The following is a 21,046-nucleotide window of genomic DNA, read 5'->3' on the forward strand; positions in this document are numbered from 1 at the left end:
ACACACGCGAGACAGATGCTGCAGGCAACTTGCGATGATAGGCCGACGCCAGTATGCACAATAGCACGCAGGAGTCCAAACGAGAAGACGTGCGCGCTGCGTGTTTGGTTGTTTCCACACGGAATCCCGCGGTTCATTCTCGTGGCCCACGCACTTCGAGTGCGAAGGACACGCAGCTCCACTATCGGGGAAAAAACAAAATGATGCATCGGCCGGGAATCGAACCCGGGCCGCCCGCGTGGCAGGCGAGCATTCTACCACTGAACCACCGATGCTCAGCTAGTTTGCAGCTTCCTTGTGCTTTCCGCGGCAGACGTCTGAAGGGAAAGTGGGACTGCCGTCCAGCGCCGTGGCATCCTCTCGAGAGAATGCTACAAACGCTGAATCCTGCGCTGCACTGCTTAAAAATGACGCCCGAACGCGATCGTCTAAGTAGTGTTGCGGCGCACGCACGCGACGACTCTTGCCAAAGGACGCGAAATGTGCGTAGAGACGCTGTCTGGATGCGCTCGCCTACCCCGTAATGCGCCTGCTGCTGCGACCACCTTCAGCCGCCGCCGACAGGCGGGAAGCAGACACAGCGCGGCGTGCGCGGAAGAAAAGGCGTGCGGTGGTGGTGTAATGGTCAGCATAGTTGCCTTCCAAGCAGTTGATCCGGGTTCGATTCCCGGCCACCGCAGCCTGCGTTTTACTTCTGCGTATGAGTACTTTTGCCACGCGTCATTAAATTAATGTTTCTTTCCTCCTCTTACTGGCTGCAGGCCACCCTATATTGTGTGCGTCGATTCCGCTTGAGTCTCGACTTGTCTCGACTTTGCTCGGCTGACGCGAGAGCTGACGCTCTCCAATCGGCCTATATCAGAAGGACAAGCACGCGAAACGACTGAGAGAGGTATGGCGAGGCGGGCACAACATTACTTATGCCTCAAGTAAAGACCTGCTGCCTGTTATCGTGCATTGTGTGATTTTACATGTTCTGTCAGACAAATTCAGTTTTATTACTAGCACATTTCTTTTTTTCTTTGTTGAAAATTTTACAACACGCTCCTTCATTTCACTGTGGCCGCACGGCGCGACTTGGCATACCGAGAGGCAAAACGTGGCGCCAGTGCCCTAGACCGAATAGCGCTGCAGCTCCGAAACCGACGAGAAAAGAGAAATACGAATTGAAACTGTCGGCAGCGCCCTGTGTTCGCAGGCGGTCACCCGCCCAAGCACTGACAACGCCCAGCGTCGCGCAGTAGCGGTGATCGGACGACAAACTGTGTGTTCAGCGTGCTGTGACCTGTGAAGTGTTTTAGCGCGTCCCGACAAGTCGCTTTCGGGTCCCCTATCAGCTCCCACACAATGTGACGATTTCTTTGTCACCATACTTGCCCGGGGAAATCGGCGTTGCCTTTTTGAAGTAGTAAAATCGAAGTGGCCCGTGGGGGGATCGAACCCACGACCTTCGCGTTATTAGCACGACGCTCTAACCAACTGAGCTAACGGGCCTCGGTGCACTCCGTCTTCCAGCGCTTAGACGGAGTGGCTCTGCGTATTTACAGGTAACATTTCTATGGTAGCAGTCCCAACAGTGGACCAGGGTCTCTTCTCCCTTTATTCCGCTGCTCGTAGTAATTTCATTGCGTGCCCGTTTCTCTCGACTGTTTTCAGCTCACGTTTATGAACCAGTAGCTATAACGCGAGGAGGACGTGAAACAGCATTTCGCAGGGTCCAAACTTGTCGTGATTTGTTCCGAAAAAATTACATTCCGGTACCGGGAATCGAACCCGGGCCTCCTGGGTGAAAGCCAGGTATCCTAGCCACTAGACCACACCGGACGCGCACGCTTATTTTTGGGGTTTACACCCCCTCCACTGGCTTTCCGTGTCGCACTTTCCCTGTTTGCGAGCATCTTTTCGCTCTCCCATGCCGAGGCGCGCATGGCAAAAGTCACAGTCCGTTGCTTTTGGCCTCGTTGTTACAGGGGTAGGAGGAAAAGCAAAGCTGTGAGTAGTAATATTTATTTACTTATTTCGCAAGTAAAGACCTGCAGCCTGTCATTATATAGCAGGTCATACACTGTGTGACTTTACATGTTATATCATACGAAATTCAGTTTTATTACTAGTACATTTTTTCTTGAAAATTTCACAAAAGAACTGCAAGTAGTAATAACGGGAAGTAAGCATTTTCACGCTGAGTTGTTGAAGCCTTATGGATAACAAACTACAAGCTGTTTTGCTCCTTCGCAACCCCAGAGCCGTCAATTTAGCTGTGAACGGAAGTAAATTAAATGCCCCGGGTGAGGATCGAACTCACGACCTTAAGATTATGAGACTTACGCGCTGCCTACTGCGCTACCGAGGCACGTGATGGCCAAACCTTCTGGTATCTCGGCAAGTAGCAAATACTAGTGGTAGAGAGTCTGCACTTGCTGGCTCATTTTTTCTGTTACTACACGTGCATTCCCGGCGCTGCAGGCAACTTGCGATGATAGGCCGACGCCAGTATGCACAATAGCACGCAGGAGTCCAAACGAGAAGACGTGCGCGCTGCGTGTTTGGTTGTTTCCACACGGAATCCCGCGGTTCATTCTCGTGGCCCACGCACTTCGAGTGCGAAGGACACGCAGCTCCACTATCGGGGAAAAAACAAAATGATGCATCGGCCGGGAATCGAACCCGGGCCGCCCGCGTGGCAGGCGAGCATTCTACCACTGAACCACCGATGCTCAGCTAGTTTGCAGCTTCCTTGTGCTTTCCGCGGCAGACGTCTGAAGGGAAAGTGGGACTGCCGTCCAGCGCCGTGGCATCCTCTCGAGAGAATGCTACAAACGCTGAATCCTGCGCTGCACTGCTTAAAAATGACGCCCGAACGCGATCGTCTAAGTAGTGTTGCGGCGCACGCACGCGACGACTCTTGCCAAAGGACGCGAAATGTGCGTAGAGACGCTGTCTGGATGCGCTCGCCTACCCCGTAATGCGCCTGCTGCTGCGACCACCTTCAGCCGCCGCCGACAGGCGGGAAGCAGACACAGCGCGGCGTGCGCGGAAGAAAACCGTGCGGTGGTGGTGTAATGGTCAGCATAGTTGCCTTCCAAGCAGTTGATCCGGGTTCGATTCCCGGCCACCGCAGCCTGCGTTTTACTTCTGCGTATGAGTACTTTTGCCACGCGTCATTAAATTAATGTTTCTTTCCTCCTCTTACTGGCTGCAGGCCACCCTATATTGTGTGCGTCGATTCCGCTTGAGTCTCGACTTGTCTCGACTTTGCTCGGCTGACGCGAGAGCTGACGCTCTCCAATCGGCCTATATCAGAAGGACAAGCACGCGAAACGACTGAGAGAGGTATGGCGAGGCGGGCACAACATTACTTATGCCTCAAGTAAAGACCTGCTGCCTGTTATCGTGCATTGTGTGATTTTACATGTTCTGTCAGACAAATTCAGTTTTATTACTAGCACATTTCTTTTTTTCTTTGTTGAAAATTTTACAACACGCTCCTTCATTTCACTGTGGCCGCACGGCGCGACTTGGCATACCGAGAGGCAAAACGTGGCGCCAGTGCCCTAGACCGAATAGCGCTGCAGCTCCGAAACCGACGAGAAAAGAGAAATACGAATTGAAACTGTCGGCAGCGCCCTGTGTTCGCAGGCGGTCACCCGCCCAAGCACTGACAACGCCCAGCGTCGCGCAGTAGCGGTGATCGGACGACAAACTGTGTGTTCAGCGTGCTGTGACCTGTGAAGTGTTTTAGCGCGTCCCGACAAGTCGCTTTCGGGTCCCCTATCAGCTCCCACACAATGTGACGATTTCTTTGTCACCATACTTGCCCGGGGAAATCGGCGTTGCCTTTTTGAAGTAGTAAAATCGAAGTGGCCCGTGGGGGGATCGAACCCACGACCTTCGCGTTATTAGCACGACGCTCTAACCAACTGAGCTAACGGGCCTCGGTGCACTCCGTCTTCCAGCGCTTAGACGGAGTGGCTCTGCGTATTTACAGGTAACATTTCTATGGTAGCAGTCCAACAGTGGACCAGGGTCTCTTCTCCCTTTATTCCGCTGCTCGTAGTAATTTCATTGCGTGCCCGTTTCTCTCGACTGTTTTCAGCTCACGTTTATGAACCAGTAGCTATAACGCGAGGAGGACGTGAAACAGCATTTCGCAGGGTCCAAACTTGTCGTGATTTGTTCCGAAAAAATTACATTCCGGTACCGGGAATCGAACCCGGGCCTCCTGGGTGAAAGCCAGGTATCCTAGCCACTAGACCACACCGGACGCGCACGCTTATTTTTGGGGTTTACACCCCCTCCACTGGCTTTCCGTGTCGCACTTTCCCTGTTTGCGAGCATCTTTTCGCTCTCCCATGCCGAGGCGCGCATGGCAAAAGTCACAGTCCGTTGCTTTTGGCCTCGTTGTTACAGGGGTAGGAGGAAAAGCAAAGCTGTGAGTAGTAATATTTATTTACTTATTTCGCAAGTAAAGACCTGCAGCCTGTCATTATATAGCAGGTCATACACTGTGTGACTTTACATGTTATATCATACGAAATTCAGTTTTATTACTAGTACATTTTTTCTTGAAAATTTCACAAAAGAACTGCAAGTAGTAATAACGGGAAGTAAGCATTTTCACGCTGAGTTGTTGAAGCCTTATGGATAACAAACTACAAGCTGTTTTGCTCCTTCGCAACCCCAGAGCCGTCAATTTAGCTGTGAACGGAAGTAAATTAAATGCCCCGGGTGAGGATCGAACTCACGACCTTAAGATTATGAGACTTACGCGCTGCCTACTGCGCTACCGAGGCACGTGATGGCCAAACCTTCTGGTATCTCGGCAAGTAGCAAATACTAGTGGTAGAGAGTCTGCACTTGCTGGCTCATTTTTTCTGTTACTACACGTGCATTCCCGGCGCTGCAGGCAACTTGCGATGATAGGCCGACGCCAGTATGCACAATAGCACGCAGGAGTCCAAACGAGAAGACGTGCGCGCTGCGTGTTTGGTTGTTTCCACACGGAATCCCGCGGTTCATTCTCGTGGCCCACGCACTTCGAGTGCGAAGGACACGCAGCTCCACTATCGGGGAAAAAACAAAATGATGCATCGGCCGGGAATCGAACCCGGGCCGCCCGCGTGGCAGGCGAGCATTCTACCACTGAACCACCGATGCTCAGCTAGTTTGCAGCTTCCTTGTGCTCTCCGCGGCAGACGTCTGAAGGGAAAGTGGGACTGCCGTCCAGCGCCGTGGCATCCTCTCGAGAGAATGCTACAAACGCTGAATCCTGCGCTGCACTGCTTAAAAATGACGCCCGAACGCGATCGTCTAAGTAGTGTTGCGGCGCACGCACGCGACGACTCTTGCCAAAGGACGCGAAATGTGCGTAGAGACGCTGTCTGGATGCGCTCGCCTACCCCGTAATGCGCCTGCTGCTGCGACCACCTTCAGCCGCCGCCGACAGGCGGGAAGCAGACACAGCGCGGCGTGCGCGGAAGAAAACCGTGCGGTGGTGGTGTAATGGTCAGCATAGTTGCCTTCCAAGCAGTTGATCCGGGTTCGATTCCCGGCCACCGCAGCCTGCGTTTTACTTCTGCGTATGAGTACTTTTGCCACGCGTCATTAAATTAATGTTTCTTTCCTCCTCTTACTGGCTGCAGGCCACCCTATATTGTGTGCGTCGATTCCGCTTGAGTCTCGACTTGTCTCGACTTTGCTCGGCTGACGCGAGAGCTGACGCTCTCCAATCGGCCTATATCAGAAGGACAAGCACGCGAAACGACTGAGAGAGGTATGGCGAGGCGGGCACAACATTACTTATGCCTCAAGTAAAGACCTGCTGCCTGTTATCGTGCATTGTGTGATTTTACATGTTCTGTCAGACAAATTCAGTTTTATTACTAGCACATTTCTTTTTTTCTTTGTTGAAAATTTTACAACACGCTCCTTCATTTCACTGTGGCCGCACGGCGCGACTTGGCATACCGAGAGGCAAAACGTGGCGCCAGTGCCCTAGACCGAATAGCGCTGCAGCTCCGAAACCGACGAGAAAAGAGAAATACGAATTGAAACTGTCGGCAGCGCCCTGTGTTCGCAGGCGGTCACCCGCCCAAGCACTGACAACGCCCAGCGTCGCGCAGTAGCGGTGATCGGACGACAAACTGTGTGTTCAGCGTGCTGTGACCTGTGAAGTGTTTTAGCGCGTCCCGACAAGTCGCTTTCGGGTCCCCTATCAGCTCCCACACAATGTGACGATTTCTTTGTCACCATACTTGCCCGGGGAAATCGGCGTTGCCTTTTTGAAGTAGTAAAATCGAAGTGGCCCGTGGGGGGATCGAACCCACGACCTTCGCGTTATTAGCACGACGCTCTAACCAACTGAGCTAACGGGCCTCGGTGCACTCCGTCTTCCAGCGCTTAGACGGAGTGGCTCTGCGTATTTACAGGTAACATTTCTATGGTAGCAGTCCAACAGTGGACCAGGGTCTCTTCTCCCTTTATTCCGCTGCTCGTAGTAATTTCATTGCGTGCCCGTTTCTCTCGACTGTTTTCAGCTCACGTTTATGAACCAGTAGCTATAACGCGAGGAGGACGTGAAACAGCATTTCGCAGGGTCCAAACTTGTCGTGATTTGTTCCGAAAAAATTACATTCCGGTACCGGGAATCGAACCCGGGCCTCCTGGGTGAAAGCCAGGTATCCTAGCCACTAGACCACACCGGACGCGCACGCTTATTTTTGGGGTTTACACCCCCTCCACTGGCTTTCCGTGTCGCACTTTCCCTGTTTGCGAGCATCTTTTCGCTCTCCCATGCCGAGGCGCGCATGGCAAAAGTCACAGTCCGTTGCTTTTGGCCTCGTTGTTACAGGGGTAGGAGGAAAAGCAAAGCTGTGAGTAGTAATATTTATTTACTTATTTCGCAAGTAAAGACCTGCAGCCTGTCATTATATAGCAGGTCATACACTGTGTGACTTTACATGTTATATCATACGAAATTCAGTTTTATTACTAGTACATTTTTTCTTGAAAATTTCACAAAAGAACTGCAAGTAGTAATAACGGGAAGTAAGCATTTTCACGCTGAGTTGTTGAAGCCTTATGGATAACAAACTACAAGCTGTTTTGCTCCTTCGCAACCCCAGAGCCGTCAATTTAGCTGTGAACGGAAGTAAATTAAATGCCCCGGGTGAGGATCGAACTCACGACCTTAAGATTATGAGACTTACGCGCTGCCTACTGCGCTACCGAGGCACGTGATGGCCAAACCTTCTGGTATCTCGGCAAGTAGCAAATACTAGTGGTAGAGAGTCTGCACTTGCTGGCTCATTTTTTCTGTTACTACACGTGCATTCCCGGCGCTGCAGGCAACTTGCGATGATAGGCCGACGCCAGTATGCACAATAGCACGCAGGAGTCCAAACGAGAAGACGTGCGCGCTGCGTGTTTGGTTGTTTCCACACGGAATCCCGCGGTTCATTCTCGTGGCCCACGCACTTCGAGTGCGAAGGACACGCAGCTCCACTATCGGGGAAAAAACAAAATGATGCATCGGCCGGGAATCGAACCCGGGCCGCCCGCGTGGCAGGCGAGCATTCTACCACTGAACCACCGATGCTCAGCTAGTTTGCAGCTTCCTTGTGCTTTCCGCGGCAGACGTCTGAAGGGAAAGTGGGACTGCCGTCCAGCGCCGTGGCATCCTCTCGAGAGAATGCTACAAACGCTGAATCCTGCGCTGCACTGCTTAAAAATGACGCCCGAACGCGATCGTCTAAGTAGTGTTGCGGCGCACGCACGCGACGACTCTTGCCAAAGGACGCGAAATGTGCGTAGAGACGCTGTCTGGATGCGCTCGCCTACCCCGTAATGCGCCTGCTGCTGCGACCACCTTCAGCCGCCGCCGACAGGCGGGAAGCAGACACAGCGCGGCGTGCGCGGAAGAAAAGCGTGCGGTGGTGGTGTAATGGTCAGCATAGTTGCCTTCCAAGCAGTTGATCCGGGTTCGATTCCCGGCCACCGCAGCCTGCGTTTTACTTCTGCGTATGAGTACTTTTGCCACGCGTCATTAAATTAATGTTTCTTTCCTCCTCTTACTGGCTGCAGGCCACCCTATATTGTGTGCGTCGATTCCGCTTGAGTCTCGACTTGTCTCGACTTTGCTCGGCTGACGCGAGAGCTGACGCTCTCCAATCGGCCTATATCAGAAGGACAAGCACGCGAAACGACTGAGAGAGGTATGGCGAGGCGGGCACAACATTACTTATGCCTCAAGTAAAGACCTGCTGCCTGTTATCGTGCATTGTGTGATTTTACATGTTCTGTCAGACAAATTCAGTTTTATTACTAGCACATTTCTTTTTTTCTTTGTTGAAAATTTTACAACACGCTCCTTCATTTCACTGTGGCCGCACGGCGCGACTTGGCATACCGAGAGGCAAAACGTGGCGCCAGTGCCCTAGACCGAATAGCGCTGCAGCTCCGAAACCGACGAGAAAAGAGAAATACGAATTGAAACTGTCGGCAGCGCCCTGTGTTCGCAGGCGGTCACCCGCCCAAGCACTGACAACGCCCAGCGTCGCGCAGTAGCGGTGATCGGACGACAAACTGTGTGTTCAGCGTGCTGTGACCTGTGAAGTGTTTTAGCGCGTCCCGACAAGTCGCTTTCGGGTCCCCTATCAGCTCCCACACAATGTGACGATTTCTTTGTCACCATACTTGCCCGGGGAAATCGGCGTTGCCTTTTTGAAGTAGTAAAATCGAAGTGGCCCGTGGGGGGATCGAACCCACGACCTTCGCGTTATTAGCACGACGCTCTAACCAACTGAGCTAACGGGCCTCGGTGCACTCCGTCTTCCAGCGCTTAGACGGAGTGGCTCTGCGTATTTACAGGTAACATTTCTATGGTAGCAGTCCAACAGTGGACCAGGGTCTCTTCTCCCTTTATTCCGCTGCTCGTAGTAATTTCATTGCGTGCCCGTTTCTCTCGACTGTTTTCAGCTCACGTTTATGAACCAGTAGCTATAACGCGAGGAGGACGTGAAACAGCATTTCGCAGGGTCCAAACTTGTCGTGATTTGTTCCGAAAAAATTACATTCCGGTACCGGGAATCGAACCCGGGCCTCCTGGGTGAAAGCCAGGTATCCTAGCCACTAGACCACACCGGACGCGCACGCTTATTTTTGGGGTTTACACCCCCTCCACTGGCTTTCCGTGTCGCACTTTCCCTGTTTGCGAGCATCTTTTCGCTCTCCCATGCCGAGGCGCGCATGGCAAAAGTCACAGTCCGTTGCTTTTGGCCTCGTTGTTACAGGGGTAGGAGGAAAAGCAAAGCTGTGAGTAGTAATATTTATTTACTTATTTCGCAAGTAAAGACCTGCAGCCTGTCATTATATAGCAGGTCATACACTGTGTGACTTTACATGTTATATCATACGAAATTCAGTTTTATTACTAGTACATTTTTTCTTGAAAATTTCACAAAAGAACTGCAAGTAGTAATAACGGGAAGTAAGCATTTTCACGCTGAGTTGTTGAAGCCTTATGGATAACAAACTACAAGCTGTTTTGCTCCTTCGCAACCCCAGAGCCGTCAATTTAGCTGTGAACGGAAGTAAATTAAATGCCCCGGGTGAGGATCGAACTCACGACCTTAAGATTATGAGACTTACGCGCTGCCTACTGCGCTACCGAGGCACGTGATGGCCAAACCTTCTGGTATCTCGGCAAGTAGCAAATACTAGTGGTAGAGAGTCTGCACTTGCTGGCTCATTTTTTCTGTTACTACACGTGGATTCCCGGCGCTGCAGGCAACTTGCGATGATAGGCCGACGCCAGTATGCACAATAGCACGCAGGAGTCCAAACGAGAAGACGTGCGCGCTGCGTGTTTGGTTGTTTCCACACGGAATCCCGCGGTTCATTCTCGTGGCCCACGCACTTCGAGTGCGAAGGACACGCAGCTCCACTATCGGGGAAAAAACAAAATGATGCATCGGCCGGGAATCGAACCCGGGCCGCCCGCGTGGCAGGCGAGCATTCTACCACTGAACCACCGATGCTCAGCTAGTTTGCAGCTTCCTTGTGCTTTCCGCGGCAGACGTCTGAAGGGAAAGTGGGACTGCCGTCCAGCGCCGTGGCATCCTCTCGAGAGAATGCTACAAACGCTGAATCCTGCGCTGCACTGCTTAAAAATGACGCCCGAACGCGATCGTCTAAGTAGTGTTGCGGCGCACGCACGCGACGACTCTTGCCAAAGGACGCGAAATGTGCGTAGAGACGCTGTCTGGATGCGCTCGCCTACCCCGTAATGCGCCTGCTGCTGCGACCACCTTCAGCCGCCGCCGACAGGCGGGAAGCAGACACAGCGCGGCGTGCGCGGAAGAAAAGCGTGCGGTGGTGGTGTAATGGTCAGCATAGTTGCCTTCCAAGCAGTTGATCCGGGTTCGATTCCCGGCCACCGCAGCCTGCGTTTTACTTCTGCGTATGAGTACTTTTGCCACGCGTCATTAAATTAATGTTTCTTTCCTCCTCTTACTGGCTGCAGGCCACCCTATATTGTGTGCGTCGATTCCGCTTGAGTCTCGACTTGTCTCGACTTTGCTCGGCTGACGCGAGAGCTGACGCTCTCCAATCGGCCTATATCAGAAGGACAAGCACGCGAAACGACTGAGAGAGGTATGGCGAGGCGGGCACAACATTACTTATGCCTCAAGTAAAGACCTGCTGCCTGTTATCGTGCATTGTGTGATTTTACATGTTCTGTCAGACAAATTCAGTTTTATTACTAGCACATTTCTTTTTTTCTTTGTTGAAAATTTTACAACACGCTCCTTCATTTCACTGTGGCCGCACGGCGCGACTTGGCATACCGAGAGGCAAAACGTGGCGCCAGTGCCCTAGACCGAATAGCGCTGCAGCTCCGAAACCGACGAGAAAAGAGAAATACGAATTGAAACTGTCGGCAGCGCCCTGTGTTCGCAGGCGGTCACCCGCCCAAGCACTGACAACGCCCAGCGTCGCGCAGTAGCGGTGATCGGACGACAAACTGTGTGTTCAGCGTGCTGTGACCTGTGAAGTGTTTTAGCGCGTCCCGACAAGTCGCTTTCGGGTCCCCTATCAGCTCCCACACAATGTGACGATTTCTTTGTCACCATACTTGCCCGGGGAAATCGGCGTTGCCTTTTTGAAGTAGTAAAATCGAAGTGGCCCGTGGGGGGATCGAACCCACGACCTTCGCGTTATTAGCACGACGCTCTAACCAACTGAGCTAACGGGCCTCGGTGCACTCCGTCTTCCAGCGCTTAGACGGAGTGGCTCTGCGTATTTACAGGTAACATTTCTATGGTAGCAGTCCAACAGTGGACCAGGGTCTCTTCTCCCTTTATTCCGCTGCTCGTAGTAATTTCATTGCGTGCCCGTTTCTCTCGACTGTTTTCAGCTCACGTTTATGAACCAGTAGCTATAACGCGAGGAGGACGTGAAACAGCATTTCGCAGGGTCCAAACTTGTCGTGATTTGTTCCGAAAAAATTACATTCCGGTACCGGGAATCGAACCCGGGCCTCCTGGGTGAAAGCCAGGTATCCTAGCCACTAGACCACACCGGACGCGCACGCTTATTTTTGGGGTTTACACCCCCTCCACTGGCTTTCCGTGTCGCACTTTCCCTGTTTGCGAGCATCTTTTCGCTCTCCCATGCCGAGGCGCGCATGGCAAAAGTCACAGTCCGTTGCTTTTGGCCTCGTTGTTACAGGGGTAGGAGGAAAAGCAAAGCTGTGAGTAGTAATATTTATTTACTTATTTCGCAAGTAAAGACCTGCAGCCTGTCATTATATAGCAGGTCATACACTGTGTGACTTTACATGTTATATCATACGAAATTCAGTTTTATTACTAGTACATTTTTTCTTGAAAATTTCACAAAAGAACTGCAAGTAGTAATAACGGGAAGTAAGCATTTTCACGCTGAGTTGTTGAAGCCTTATGGATAACAAACTACAAGCTGTTTTGCTCCTTCGCAACCCCAGAGCCGTCAATTTAGCTGTGAACGGAAGTAAATTAAATGCCCCGGGTGAGGATCGAACTCACGACCTTAAGATTATGAGACTTACGCGCTGCCTACTGCGCTACCGAGGCACGTGATGGCCAAACCTTCTGGTATCTCGGCAAGTAGCAAATACTAGTGGTAGAGAGTCTGCACTTGCTGGCTCATTTTTTCTGTTACTACACGTGCATTCCCGGCGCTGCAGGCAACTTGCGATGATAGGCCGACGCCAGTATGCACAATAGCACGCAGGAGTCCAAACGAGAAGACGTGCGCGCTGCGTGTTTGGTTGTTTCCACACGGAATCCCGCGGTTCATTCTCGTGGCCCACGCACTTCGAGTGCGAAGGACACGCAGCTCCACTATCGGGGAAAAAACAAAATGATGCATCGGCCGGGAATCGAACCCGGGCCGCCCGCGTGGCAGGCGAGCATTCTACCACTGAACCACCGATGCTCAGCTAGTTTGCAGCTTCCTTGTGCTTTCCGCGGCAGACGTCTGAAGGGAAAGTGGGACTGCCGTCCAGCGCCGTGGCATCCTCTCGAGAGAATGCTACAAACGCTGAATCCTGCGCTGCACTGCTTAAAAATGACGCCCGAACGCGATCGTCTAAGTAGTGTTGCGGCGCACGCACGCGACGACTCTTGCCAAAGGACGCGAAATGTGCGTAGAGACGCTGTCTGGATGCGCTCGCCTACCCCGTAATGCGCCTGCTGCTGCGACCACCTTCAGCCGCCGCCGACAGGCGGGAAGCAGACACAGCGCGGCGTGCGCGGAAGAAAAGCGTGCGGTGGTGGTGTAATGGTCAGCATAGTTGCCTTCCAAGCAGTTGATCCGGGTTCGATTCCCGGCCACCGCAGCCTGCGTTTTACTTCTGCGTATGAGTACTTTTGCCACGCGTCATTAAATTAATGTTTCTTTCCTCCTCTTACTGGCTGCAGGCCACCCTATATTGTGTGCGTCGATTCCGCTTGAGTCTCGACTTGTCTCGACTTTGCTCGGCTGACGCGAGAGCTGACGCTCTCCAATCGGCCTATATCAGAAGGACAAGCACGCGAAACGACTGAGAGAGGTATGGCGAGGCGGGCACAACATTACTTATGCCTCAAGTAAAGACCTGCTGCCTGTTATCGTGCATTGTGTGATTTTACATGTTCTGTCAGACAAATTCAGTTTTATTACTAGCACATTTCTTTTTTTCTTTGTTGAAAATTTTACAACACGCTCCTTCATTTCACTGTGGCCGCACGGCGCGACTTGGCATACCGAGAGGCAAAACGTGGCGCCAGTGCCCTAGACCGAATAGCGCTGCAGCTCCGAAACCGACGAGAAAAGAGAAATACGAATTGAAACTGTCGGCAGCGCCCTGTGTTCGCAGGCGGTCACCCGCCCAAGCACTGACAACGCCCAGCGTCGCGCAGTAGCGGTGATCGGACGACAAACTGTGTGTTCAGCGTGCTGTGACCTGTGAAGTGTTTTAGCGCGTCCCGACAAGTCGCTTTCGGGTCCCCTATCAGCTCCCACACAATGTGACGATTTCTTTGTCACCATACTTGCCCGGGGAAATCGGCGTTGCCTTTTTGAAGTAGTAAAATCGAAGTGGCCCGTGGGGGGATCGAACCCACGACCTTCGCGTTATTAGCACGACGCTCTAACCAACTGAGCTAACGGGCCTCGGTGCACTCCGTCTTCCAGCGCTTAGACGGAGTGGCTCTGCGTATTTACAGGTAACATTTCTATGGTAGCAGTCCAACAGTGGACCAGGGTCTCTTCTCCCTTTATTCCGCTGCTCGTAGTAATTTCATTGCGTGCCCGTTTCTCTCGACTGTTTTCAGCTCACGTTTATGAACCAGTAGCTATAACGCGAGGAGGACGTGAAACAGCATTTCGCAGGGTCCAAACTTGTCGTGATTTGTTCCGAAAAAATTACATTCCGGTACCGGGAATCGAACCCGGGCCTCCTGGGTGAAAGCCAGGTATCCTAGCCACTAGACCACACCGGACGCGCACGCTTATTTTTGGGGTTTACACCCCCTCCACTGGCTTTCCGTGTCGCACTTTCCCTGTTTGCGAGCATCTTTTCGCTCTCCCATGCCGAGGCGCGCATGGCAAAAGTCACAGTCCGTTGCTTTTGGCCTCGTTGTTACAGGGGTAGGAGGAAAAGCAAAGCTGTGAGTAGTAATATTTATTTACTTATTTCGCAAGTAAAGACCTGCAGCCTGTCATTATATAGCAGGTCATACACTGTGTGACTTTACATGTTATATCATACGAAATTCAGTTTTATTACTAGTACATTTTTTCTTGAAAATTTCACAAAAGAACTGCAAGTAGTAATAACGGGAAGTAAGCATTTTCACGCTGAGTTGTTGAAGCCTTATGGATAACAAACTACAAGCTGTTTTGCTCCTTCGCAACCCCAGAGCCGTCAATTTAGCTGTGAACGGAAGTAAATTAAATGCCCCGGGTGAGGATCGAACTCACGACCTTAAGATTATGAGACTTACGCGCTGCCTACTGCGCTACCGAGGCACGTGATGGCCAAACCTTCTGGTATCTCGGCAAGTAGCAAATACTAGTGGTAGAGAGTCTGCACTTGCTGGCTCATTTTTTCTGTTACTACACGTGCATTCCCGGCGCTGCAGGCAACTTGCGATGATAGGCCGACGCCAGTATGCACAATAGCACGCAGGAGTCCAAACGAGAAGACGTGCGCGCTGCGTGTTTGGTTGTTTCCACACGGAATCCCGCGGTTCATTCTCGTGGCCCACGCACTTCGAGTGCGAAGGACACGCAGCTCCACTATCGGGGAAAAAACAAAATGATGCATCGGCCGGGAATCGAACCCGGGCCGCCCGCGTGGCAGGCGAGCATTCTACCACTGAACCACCGATGCTCAGCTAGTTTGCAGCTTCCTTGTGCTTTCCGCGGCAGACGTCTGAAGGGAAAGTGGGACTGCCGTCCAGCGCCGTGGCATCCTCTCGAGAGAATGCTACAAACGCTGAATCCTGCGCTGCACTGCTTAAAAATGACGCCCGAACGCGATCGTCTAAGTAGTGTTGCGGCGCACGCACGCGACGACTCTTGCCAAAGGACGCGAAATGTGCGTAGAGACGCTGTCTGGATGCGCTCGCCTACCCCGTAATGCGCCTGCTGCTGCGACCACCTTCAGCCGCCGCCGACAGGCGGGAAGCAGACACAGCGCGGCGTGCGCGGAAGAAAAGCGTGCGGTGGTGGTGTAATGGTCAGCATAGTTGCCTTCCAAGCAGTTGATCCGGGTTCGATTCCCGGCCACCGCAGCCTGCGTTTTACTTCTGCGTATGAGTACTTTTGCCACGCGTCATTAAATTAATGTTTCTTTCCTCCTCTTACTGGCTGCAGGCCACCCTATATTGTGTGCGTCGATTCCGCTTGAGTCTCGACTTGTCTCGACTTTGCTCGGCTGACGCGAGAGCTGACGCTCTCCAATCGGCCTATATCAGAAGGACAAGCACGCGAAACGACTGAGAGAGGTATGGCGAGGCGGGCACAACATTACTTATGCCTCAAGTAAAGACCTGCTGCCTGTTATCGTGCATTGTGTGATTTTACATGTTCTGTCAGACAAATTCAGTTTTATTACTAGCACATTTCTTTTTTTCTTTGTTGAAAATTTTACAACACGCTCCTTCATTTCACTGTGGCCGCACGGCGCGACTTGGCATACCGAGAGGCAAAACGTGGCGCCAGTGCCCTAGACCGAATAGCGCTGCAGCTCCGAAACCGACGAGAAAAGAGAAATACGAATTGAAACTGTCGGCAGCGCCCTGTGTTCGCAGGCGGTCACCCGCCCAAGCACTGACAACGCCCAGCGTCGCGCAGTAGCGGTGATCGGACGACAAACTGTGTGTTCAGCGTGCTGTGACCTGTGAAGTGTTTTAGCGCGTCCCGACAAGTCGCTTTCGGGTCCCCTATCAGCTCCCACACAATGTGACGATTTCTTTGTCACCATACTTGCCCGGGGAAATCGGCGTTGCCTTTTTGAAGTAGTAAAATCGAAGTGGCCCGTGGGGGGATCGAACCCACGACCTTCGCGTTATTAGCACGACGCTCTAACCAACTGAGCTAACGGGCCTCGGTGCACTCCGTCTTCCAGCGCTTAGACGGAGTGGCTCTGCGTATTTACAGGTAACATTTCTATGGTAGCAGTCCAACAGTGGACCAGGGTCTCTTCTCCCTTTATTCCGCTGCTCGTAGTAATTTCATTGCGTGCCCGTTTCTCTCGACTGTTTTCAGCTCACGTTTATGAACCAGTAGCTATAACGCGAGGAGGACGTGAAACAGCATTTCGCAGGGTCCAAACTTGTCGTGATTTGTTCCGAAAAAATTACATTCCGGTACCGGGAATCGAACCCGGGCCTCCTGGGTGAAAGCCAGGTATCCTAGCCACTAGACCACACCGGACGCGCACGCTTATTTTTGGGGTTTACACCCCCTCCACTGGCTTTCCGTGTCGCACTTTCCCTGTTTGCGAGCATCTTTTCGCTCTCCCATGCCGAGGCGCGCATGGCAAAAGTCACAGTCCGTTGCTTTTGGCCTCGTTGTTACAGGGGTAGGAGGAAAAGCAAAGCTGTGAGTAGTAATATTTATTTACTTATTTCGCAAGTAAAGACCTGCAGCCTGTCATTATATAGCAGGTCATACACTGTGTGACTTTACATGTTATATCATACGAAATTCAGTTTTATTACTAGTACATTTTTTCTTGAAAATTTCACAAAAGAACTGCAAGTAGTAATAACGGGAAGTAAGCATTTTCACGCTGAGTTGTTGAAGCCTTATGGATAACAAACTACAAGCTGTTTTGCTCCTTCGCAACCCCAGAGCCGTCAATTTAGCTGTGAACGGAAGTAAATTAAATGCCCCGGGTGAGGATCGAACTCACGACCTTAAGATTATGAGACTTACGCGCTGCCTACTGCGCTACCGAGGCACGTGATGGCCAAACCTTCTGGTATCTCGGCAAGTAGCAAATACTAGTGGTAGAGAGTCTGCACTTGCTGGCTCATTTTTTCTGTTACTACACGTGCATTCCCGGCGCTGCAGGCAACTTGCGATGATAGGCCGACGCCAGTATGCACAATAGCACGCAGGAGTCCAAACGAGAAGACGTGCGCGCTGCGTGTTTGGTTGTTTCCACACGGAATCCCGCGGTTCATTCTCGTGGCCCACGCACTTCGAGTGCGAAGGACACGCAGCTCCACTATCGGGGAAAAAACAAAATGATGCATCGGCCGGGAATCGAACCCGGGCCGCCCGCGTGGCAGGCGAGCATTCTACCACTGAACCACCGATGCTCAGCTAGTTTGCAGCTTCCTTGTGCTTTCCGCGGCAGACGTCTGAAGGGAAAGTGGGACTGCCGTCCAGCGCCGTGGCATCCTCTCGAGAGAATGCTACAAACGCTGAATCCTGCGCTGCACTGCTTAAAAATGACGCCCGAACGCGATCGTCTAAGTAGTGTTGCGGCGCACGCACGCGACGACTCTTGCCAAAGGACGCGAAATGTGCGTAGAGACGCTGTCTGGATGCGCTCGCCTACCCCGTAATGCGCCTGCTGCTGCGACCACCTTCAGCCGCCGCCGACAGGCGGGAAGCAGACACAGCGCGGCGTGCGCGGAAGAAAACCGTGCGGTGGTGGTGTAATGGTCAGCATAGTTGCCTTCCAAGCAGTTGATCCGGGTTCGATTCCCGGCCACCGCAGCCTGCGTTTTACTTCTGCGTATGAGTACTTTTGCCACGCGTCATTAAATTAATGTTTCTTTCCTCCTCTTACTGGCTGCAGGCCACCCTATATTGTGTGCGTCGATTCCGCTTGAGTCTCGACTTGTCTCGACTTTGCTCGGCTGACGCGAGAGCTGACGCTCTCCAATCGGCCTATATCAGAAGGACAAGCACGCGAAACGACTGAGAGAGGTATGGCGAGGCGGGCACAACATTACTTATGCCTCAAGTAAAGACCTGCTGCCTGTTATCGTGCATTGTGTGATTTTACATGTTCTGTCAGACAAATTCAGTTTTATTACTAGCACATTTCTTTTTTTCTTTGTTGAAAATTTTACAACACGCTCCTTCATTTCACTGTGGCCGCACGGCGCGACTTGGCATACCGAGAGGCAAAACGTGGCGCCAGTGCCCTAGACCGAATAGCGCTGCAGCTCCGAAACCGACGAGAAAAGAGAAATACGAATTGAAACTGTCGGCAGCGCCCTGTGTTCGCAGGCGGTCACCCGCCCAAGCACTGACAACGCCCAGCGTCGCGCAGTAGCGGTGATCGGACGACAAACTGTGTGTTCAGCGTGCTGTGACCTGTGAAGTGTTTTAGCGCGTCCCGACAAGTCGCTTTCGGGTCCCCTATCAGCTCCCACACAATGTGACGATTTCTTTGTCACCATACTTGCCCGGGGAAATCGGCGTTGCCTTTTTGAAGTAGTAAAATCGAAGTGGCCCGTGGGGGGATCGAACCCACGACCTTCGCGTTATTAGCACGACGCTCTAACCAACTGAGCTAACGGGCCTCGGTGCACTCCGTCTTCCAGCGCTTAGACGGAGTGGCTCTGCGTATTTACAGGTAACATTTCTATGGTAGCAGTCCAACAGTGGACCAGGGTCTCTTCTCCCTTTATTCCGCTGCTCGTAGTAATTTCATTGCGTGCCCGTTTCTCTCGACTGTTTTCAGCTCACGTTTATGAACCAGTAGCTATAACGCGAGGAGGACGTGAAACAGCATTTCGCAGGGTCCAAACTTGTCGTGATTTGTTCCGAAAAAATTACATTCCGGTACCGGGAATCGAACCCGGGCCTCCTGGGTGAAAGCCAGGTATCCTAGCCACTAGACCACACCGGACGCGCACGCTTATTTTTGGGGTTTACACCCCCTCCACTGGCTTTCCGTGTCGCACTTTCCCTGTTTGCGAGCATCTTTTCGCTCTCCCATGCCGAGGCGCGCATGGCAAAAGTCACAGTCCGTTGCTTTTGGCCTCGTTGTTACAGGGGTAGGAGGAAAAGCAAAGCTGTGAGTAGTAATATTTATTTACTTATTTCGCAAGTAAAGACCTGCAGCCTGTCATTATATAGCAGGTCATACACTGTGTGACTTTACATGTTATATCATACGAAATTCAGTTTTATTACTAGTACATTTTTTCTTGAAAATTTCACAAAAGAACTGCAAGTAGTAATAACGGGAAGTAAGCATTTTCACGCTGAGTTGTTGAAGCCTTATGGATAACAAACTACAAGCTGTTTTGCTCCTTCGCAACCCCAGAGCCGTCAATTTAGCTGTGAACGGAAGTAAATTAAATGCCCCGGGTGAGGATCGAACTCACGACCTTAAGATTATGAGACTTACGCGCTGCCTACTGCGCTACCGAGGCACGTGATGGCCAAACCTTCTGGTATCTCGGCAAGTAGCAAATACTAGTGGTAGAGAGTCTGCACTTGCTGGCTCATTTTTTCTGTTACTACACGTGCATTCCCGGCGCTGCAGGCAACTTGCGATGATAGGCCGACGCCAGTATGCACAATAGCACGCAGGAGTCCAAACGAGAAGACGTGCGCGCTGCGTGTTTGGTTGTTTCCACACGGAATCCCGCGGTTCATTCTCGTGGCCCACGCACTTCGAGTGCGAAGGACACGCAGCTCCACTATCGGGGAAAAAACAAAATGATGCATCGGCCGGGAATCGAACCCGGGCCGCCCGCGTGGCAGGCGAGCATTCTACCACTGAACCACCGATGCTCAGCTAGTTTGCAGCTTCCTTGTGCTTTCCGCGGCAGACGTCTGAAGGGAAAGTGGGACTGCCGTCCAGCGCCGTGGCATCCTCTCGAGAGAATGCTACAAACGCTGAATCCTGCGCTGCACTGCTTAAAAATGACGCCCGAACGCGATCGTCTAAGTAGTGTTGCGGCGCACGCACGCGACGACTCTTGCCAAAGGACGCGAAATGTGCGTAGAGACGCTGTCTGGATGCGCTCGCCTACCCCGTAATGCGCCTGCTGCTGCGACCACCTTCAGCCGCCGCCGACAGGCGGGAAGCAGACACAGCGCGGCGTGCGCGGAAGAAAACCGTGCGGTGGTGGTGTAATGGTCAGCATAGTTGCCTTCCAAGCAGTTGATCCGGGTTCGATTCCCGGCCACCGCAGCCTGCGTTTTACTTCTGCGTATGAGTACTTTTGCCACGCGTCATTAAATTAATGTTTCTTTCCTCCTCTTACTGGCTGCAGGCCACCCTATATTGTGTGCGTCGATTCCGCTTGAGTCTCGACTTGTCTCGACTTTGCTCGGCTGACGCGAGAGCTGACGCTCTCCAATCGGCCTATATCAGAAGGACAAGCACGCGAAACGACTGAGAGAGGTATGGCGAGGCGGGCACAACATTACTTATGCCTCAAGTAAAGACCTGCTGCCTGTTATCGTGCATTGTGTGATTTTACATGTTCTGTCAGACAAATTCAGTTTTATTACTAGCACATTTCTTTTTTTCTTTGTTGAAAATTTTACAACACGCTCCTTCATTTCACTGTGGCCGCACGGCGCGACTTGGCATACCGAGAGGCAAAACGTGGCGCCAGTGCCCTAGACCGAATAGCGCTGCAGCTCCGAAACCGACGAGAAAAGAGAAATACGAATTGAAACTGTCGGCAGCGCCCTGTGTTCGCAGGCGGTCACCCGCCCAAGCACTGACAACGCCCAGCGTCGCGCAGTAGCGGTGATCGGACGACAAACTGTGTGTTCAGCGTGCTGTGACCTGTGAAGTGTTTTAGCGCGTCCCGACAAGTCGCTTTCGGGTCCCCTATCAGCTCCCACACAATGTGACGATTTCTTTGTCACCATACTTGCCCGGGGAAATCGGCGTTGCCTTTTTGAAGTAGTAAAATCGAAGTGGCCCGTGGGGGGATCGAACCCACGACCTTCGCGTTATTAGCACGACGCTCTAACCAACTGAGCTAACGGGCCTCGGTGCACTCCGTCTTCCAGCGCTTAGACG

General features: G+C 52.2%; 43 non-coding genes across 43 annotated transcripts; 9 read left to right on the forward strand and 34 right to left on the reverse strand.

Moving 5' to 3' along the window:
* Positions 1-204: 204 nt before the first annotated feature.
* On the reverse strand, positions 205-275 carry Trnag-gcc (transfer RNA glycine (anticodon GCC)). Its single transcript has one exon. It is a non-coding gene; the product is annotated as a tRNA-Gly (tRNA).
* A 332-nt stretch (positions 276-607) lies between these two features.
* On the forward strand, positions 608-679 carry Trnag-ucc (transfer RNA glycine (anticodon UCC)). Its single transcript has one exon. It is a non-coding gene; the product is annotated as a tRNA-Gly (tRNA).
* A 741-nt stretch (positions 680-1,420) lies between these two features.
* On the reverse strand, positions 1,421-1,494 carry Trnai-aau (transfer RNA isoleucine (anticodon AAU)). The gene has a single exon. It is a non-coding gene; the product is annotated as a tRNA-Ile (tRNA).
* A 258-nt stretch (positions 1,495-1,752) lies between these two features.
* On the reverse strand, positions 1,753-1,824 carry Trnae-uuc (transfer RNA glutamic acid (anticodon UUC)). The gene has a single exon. It is a non-coding gene; the product is annotated as a tRNA-Glu (tRNA).
* A 456-nt stretch (positions 1,825-2,280) lies between these two features.
* Trnam-cau (transfer RNA methionine (anticodon CAU)) lies at positions 2,281-2,353 on the reverse strand. Its single transcript has one exon. It is a non-coding gene; the product is annotated as a tRNA-Met (tRNA).
* Positions 2,354-2,646: 293 nt separating this feature from the next.
* Trnag-gcc (transfer RNA glycine (anticodon GCC)) lies at positions 2,647-2,717 on the reverse strand. The gene has a single exon. It is a non-coding gene; the product is annotated as a tRNA-Gly (tRNA).
* A 331-nt stretch (positions 2,718-3,048) lies between these two features.
* Trnag-ucc (transfer RNA glycine (anticodon UCC)) lies at positions 3,049-3,120 on the forward strand. Its single transcript has one exon. It is a non-coding gene; the product is annotated as a tRNA-Gly (tRNA).
* A 741-nt stretch (positions 3,121-3,861) lies between these two features.
* Positions 3,862-3,935, reverse strand: Trnai-aau (transfer RNA isoleucine (anticodon AAU)). Its single transcript has one exon. It is a non-coding gene; the product is annotated as a tRNA-Ile (tRNA).
* Positions 3,936-4,192: 257 nt separating this feature from the next.
* Trnae-uuc (transfer RNA glutamic acid (anticodon UUC)) lies at positions 4,193-4,264 on the reverse strand. Its single transcript has one exon. It is a non-coding gene; the product is annotated as a tRNA-Glu (tRNA).
* A 456-nt stretch (positions 4,265-4,720) lies between these two features.
* Trnam-cau (transfer RNA methionine (anticodon CAU)) lies at positions 4,721-4,793 on the reverse strand. Its single transcript has one exon. It is a non-coding gene; the product is annotated as a tRNA-Met (tRNA).
* A 293-nt stretch (positions 4,794-5,086) lies between these two features.
* On the reverse strand, positions 5,087-5,157 carry Trnag-gcc (transfer RNA glycine (anticodon GCC)). The gene has a single exon. It is a non-coding gene; the product is annotated as a tRNA-Gly (tRNA).
* Positions 5,158-5,488: 331 nt separating this feature from the next.
* On the forward strand, positions 5,489-5,560 carry Trnag-ucc (transfer RNA glycine (anticodon UCC)). Its single transcript has one exon. It is a non-coding gene; the product is annotated as a tRNA-Gly (tRNA).
* Positions 5,561-6,301: 741 nt separating this feature from the next.
* Positions 6,302-6,375, reverse strand: Trnai-aau (transfer RNA isoleucine (anticodon AAU)). Its single transcript has one exon. It is a non-coding gene; the product is annotated as a tRNA-Ile (tRNA).
* Positions 6,376-6,632: 257 nt separating this feature from the next.
* Trnae-uuc (transfer RNA glutamic acid (anticodon UUC)) lies at positions 6,633-6,704 on the reverse strand. The gene has a single exon. It is a non-coding gene; the product is annotated as a tRNA-Glu (tRNA).
* Positions 6,705-7,160: 456 nt separating this feature from the next.
* Trnam-cau (transfer RNA methionine (anticodon CAU)) lies at positions 7,161-7,233 on the reverse strand. The gene has a single exon. It is a non-coding gene; the product is annotated as a tRNA-Met (tRNA).
* Positions 7,234-7,526: 293 nt separating this feature from the next.
* On the reverse strand, positions 7,527-7,597 carry Trnag-gcc (transfer RNA glycine (anticodon GCC)). Its single transcript has one exon. It is a non-coding gene; the product is annotated as a tRNA-Gly (tRNA).
* A 331-nt stretch (positions 7,598-7,928) lies between these two features.
* Trnag-ucc (transfer RNA glycine (anticodon UCC)) lies at positions 7,929-8,000 on the forward strand. Its single transcript has one exon. It is a non-coding gene; the product is annotated as a tRNA-Gly (tRNA).
* A 741-nt stretch (positions 8,001-8,741) lies between these two features.
* Trnai-aau (transfer RNA isoleucine (anticodon AAU)) lies at positions 8,742-8,815 on the reverse strand. The gene has a single exon. It is a non-coding gene; the product is annotated as a tRNA-Ile (tRNA).
* Positions 8,816-9,072: 257 nt separating this feature from the next.
* Trnae-uuc (transfer RNA glutamic acid (anticodon UUC)) lies at positions 9,073-9,144 on the reverse strand. The gene has a single exon. It is a non-coding gene; the product is annotated as a tRNA-Glu (tRNA).
* Positions 9,145-9,600: 456 nt separating this feature from the next.
* Positions 9,601-9,673, reverse strand: Trnam-cau (transfer RNA methionine (anticodon CAU)). Its single transcript has one exon. It is a non-coding gene; the product is annotated as a tRNA-Met (tRNA).
* A 293-nt stretch (positions 9,674-9,966) lies between these two features.
* Trnag-gcc (transfer RNA glycine (anticodon GCC)) lies at positions 9,967-10,037 on the reverse strand. Its single transcript has one exon. It is a non-coding gene; the product is annotated as a tRNA-Gly (tRNA).
* A 331-nt stretch (positions 10,038-10,368) lies between these two features.
* On the forward strand, positions 10,369-10,440 carry Trnag-ucc (transfer RNA glycine (anticodon UCC)). The gene has a single exon. It is a non-coding gene; the product is annotated as a tRNA-Gly (tRNA).
* A 741-nt stretch (positions 10,441-11,181) lies between these two features.
* Trnai-aau (transfer RNA isoleucine (anticodon AAU)) lies at positions 11,182-11,255 on the reverse strand. The gene has a single exon. It is a non-coding gene; the product is annotated as a tRNA-Ile (tRNA).
* Positions 11,256-11,512: 257 nt separating this feature from the next.
* Positions 11,513-11,584, reverse strand: Trnae-uuc (transfer RNA glutamic acid (anticodon UUC)). Its single transcript has one exon. It is a non-coding gene; the product is annotated as a tRNA-Glu (tRNA).
* Positions 11,585-12,040: 456 nt separating this feature from the next.
* Positions 12,041-12,113, reverse strand: Trnam-cau (transfer RNA methionine (anticodon CAU)). The gene has a single exon. It is a non-coding gene; the product is annotated as a tRNA-Met (tRNA).
* Positions 12,114-12,406: 293 nt separating this feature from the next.
* On the reverse strand, positions 12,407-12,477 carry Trnag-gcc (transfer RNA glycine (anticodon GCC)). Its single transcript has one exon. It is a non-coding gene; the product is annotated as a tRNA-Gly (tRNA).
* Positions 12,478-12,808: 331 nt separating this feature from the next.
* On the forward strand, positions 12,809-12,880 carry Trnag-ucc (transfer RNA glycine (anticodon UCC)). The gene has a single exon. It is a non-coding gene; the product is annotated as a tRNA-Gly (tRNA).
* A 741-nt stretch (positions 12,881-13,621) lies between these two features.
* Trnai-aau (transfer RNA isoleucine (anticodon AAU)) lies at positions 13,622-13,695 on the reverse strand. The gene has a single exon. It is a non-coding gene; the product is annotated as a tRNA-Ile (tRNA).
* Positions 13,696-13,952: 257 nt separating this feature from the next.
* Trnae-uuc (transfer RNA glutamic acid (anticodon UUC)) lies at positions 13,953-14,024 on the reverse strand. Its single transcript has one exon. It is a non-coding gene; the product is annotated as a tRNA-Glu (tRNA).
* Positions 14,025-14,480: 456 nt separating this feature from the next.
* Positions 14,481-14,553, reverse strand: Trnam-cau (transfer RNA methionine (anticodon CAU)). The gene has a single exon. It is a non-coding gene; the product is annotated as a tRNA-Met (tRNA).
* Positions 14,554-14,846: 293 nt separating this feature from the next.
* On the reverse strand, positions 14,847-14,917 carry Trnag-gcc (transfer RNA glycine (anticodon GCC)). The gene has a single exon. It is a non-coding gene; the product is annotated as a tRNA-Gly (tRNA).
* Positions 14,918-15,248: 331 nt separating this feature from the next.
* Trnag-ucc (transfer RNA glycine (anticodon UCC)) lies at positions 15,249-15,320 on the forward strand. Its single transcript has one exon. It is a non-coding gene; the product is annotated as a tRNA-Gly (tRNA).
* A 741-nt stretch (positions 15,321-16,061) lies between these two features.
* Trnai-aau (transfer RNA isoleucine (anticodon AAU)) lies at positions 16,062-16,135 on the reverse strand. Its single transcript has one exon. It is a non-coding gene; the product is annotated as a tRNA-Ile (tRNA).
* Positions 16,136-16,392: 257 nt separating this feature from the next.
* On the reverse strand, positions 16,393-16,464 carry Trnae-uuc (transfer RNA glutamic acid (anticodon UUC)). Its single transcript has one exon. It is a non-coding gene; the product is annotated as a tRNA-Glu (tRNA).
* Positions 16,465-16,920: 456 nt separating this feature from the next.
* Positions 16,921-16,993, reverse strand: Trnam-cau (transfer RNA methionine (anticodon CAU)). Its single transcript has one exon. It is a non-coding gene; the product is annotated as a tRNA-Met (tRNA).
* A 293-nt stretch (positions 16,994-17,286) lies between these two features.
* Positions 17,287-17,357, reverse strand: Trnag-gcc (transfer RNA glycine (anticodon GCC)). The gene has a single exon. It is a non-coding gene; the product is annotated as a tRNA-Gly (tRNA).
* Positions 17,358-17,688: 331 nt separating this feature from the next.
* On the forward strand, positions 17,689-17,760 carry Trnag-ucc (transfer RNA glycine (anticodon UCC)). The gene has a single exon. It is a non-coding gene; the product is annotated as a tRNA-Gly (tRNA).
* Positions 17,761-18,501: 741 nt separating this feature from the next.
* Positions 18,502-18,575, reverse strand: Trnai-aau (transfer RNA isoleucine (anticodon AAU)). The gene has a single exon. It is a non-coding gene; the product is annotated as a tRNA-Ile (tRNA).
* A 257-nt stretch (positions 18,576-18,832) lies between these two features.
* Trnae-uuc (transfer RNA glutamic acid (anticodon UUC)) lies at positions 18,833-18,904 on the reverse strand. Its single transcript has one exon. It is a non-coding gene; the product is annotated as a tRNA-Glu (tRNA).
* A 456-nt stretch (positions 18,905-19,360) lies between these two features.
* Positions 19,361-19,433, reverse strand: Trnam-cau (transfer RNA methionine (anticodon CAU)). Its single transcript has one exon. It is a non-coding gene; the product is annotated as a tRNA-Met (tRNA).
* Positions 19,434-19,726: 293 nt separating this feature from the next.
* Trnag-gcc (transfer RNA glycine (anticodon GCC)) lies at positions 19,727-19,797 on the reverse strand. Its single transcript has one exon. It is a non-coding gene; the product is annotated as a tRNA-Gly (tRNA).
* Positions 19,798-20,128: 331 nt separating this feature from the next.
* On the forward strand, positions 20,129-20,200 carry Trnag-ucc (transfer RNA glycine (anticodon UCC)). The gene has a single exon. It is a non-coding gene; the product is annotated as a tRNA-Gly (tRNA).
* Positions 20,201-20,941: 741 nt separating this feature from the next.
* Positions 20,942-21,015, reverse strand: Trnai-aau (transfer RNA isoleucine (anticodon AAU)). The gene has a single exon. It is a non-coding gene; the product is annotated as a tRNA-Ile (tRNA).
* Between the last annotated feature and the right edge of the window lie 31 nt (positions 21,016-21,046).

Source organism: Schistocerca gregaria, chromosome 2, assembly GCF_023897955.1.
Source record: "Schistocerca gregaria isolate iqSchGreg1 chromosome 2, iqSchGreg1.2, whole genome shotgun sequence".
Taxonomy (NCBI): Eukaryota; Metazoa; Arthropoda; class Insecta; order Orthoptera; family Acrididae; genus Schistocerca; species Schistocerca gregaria.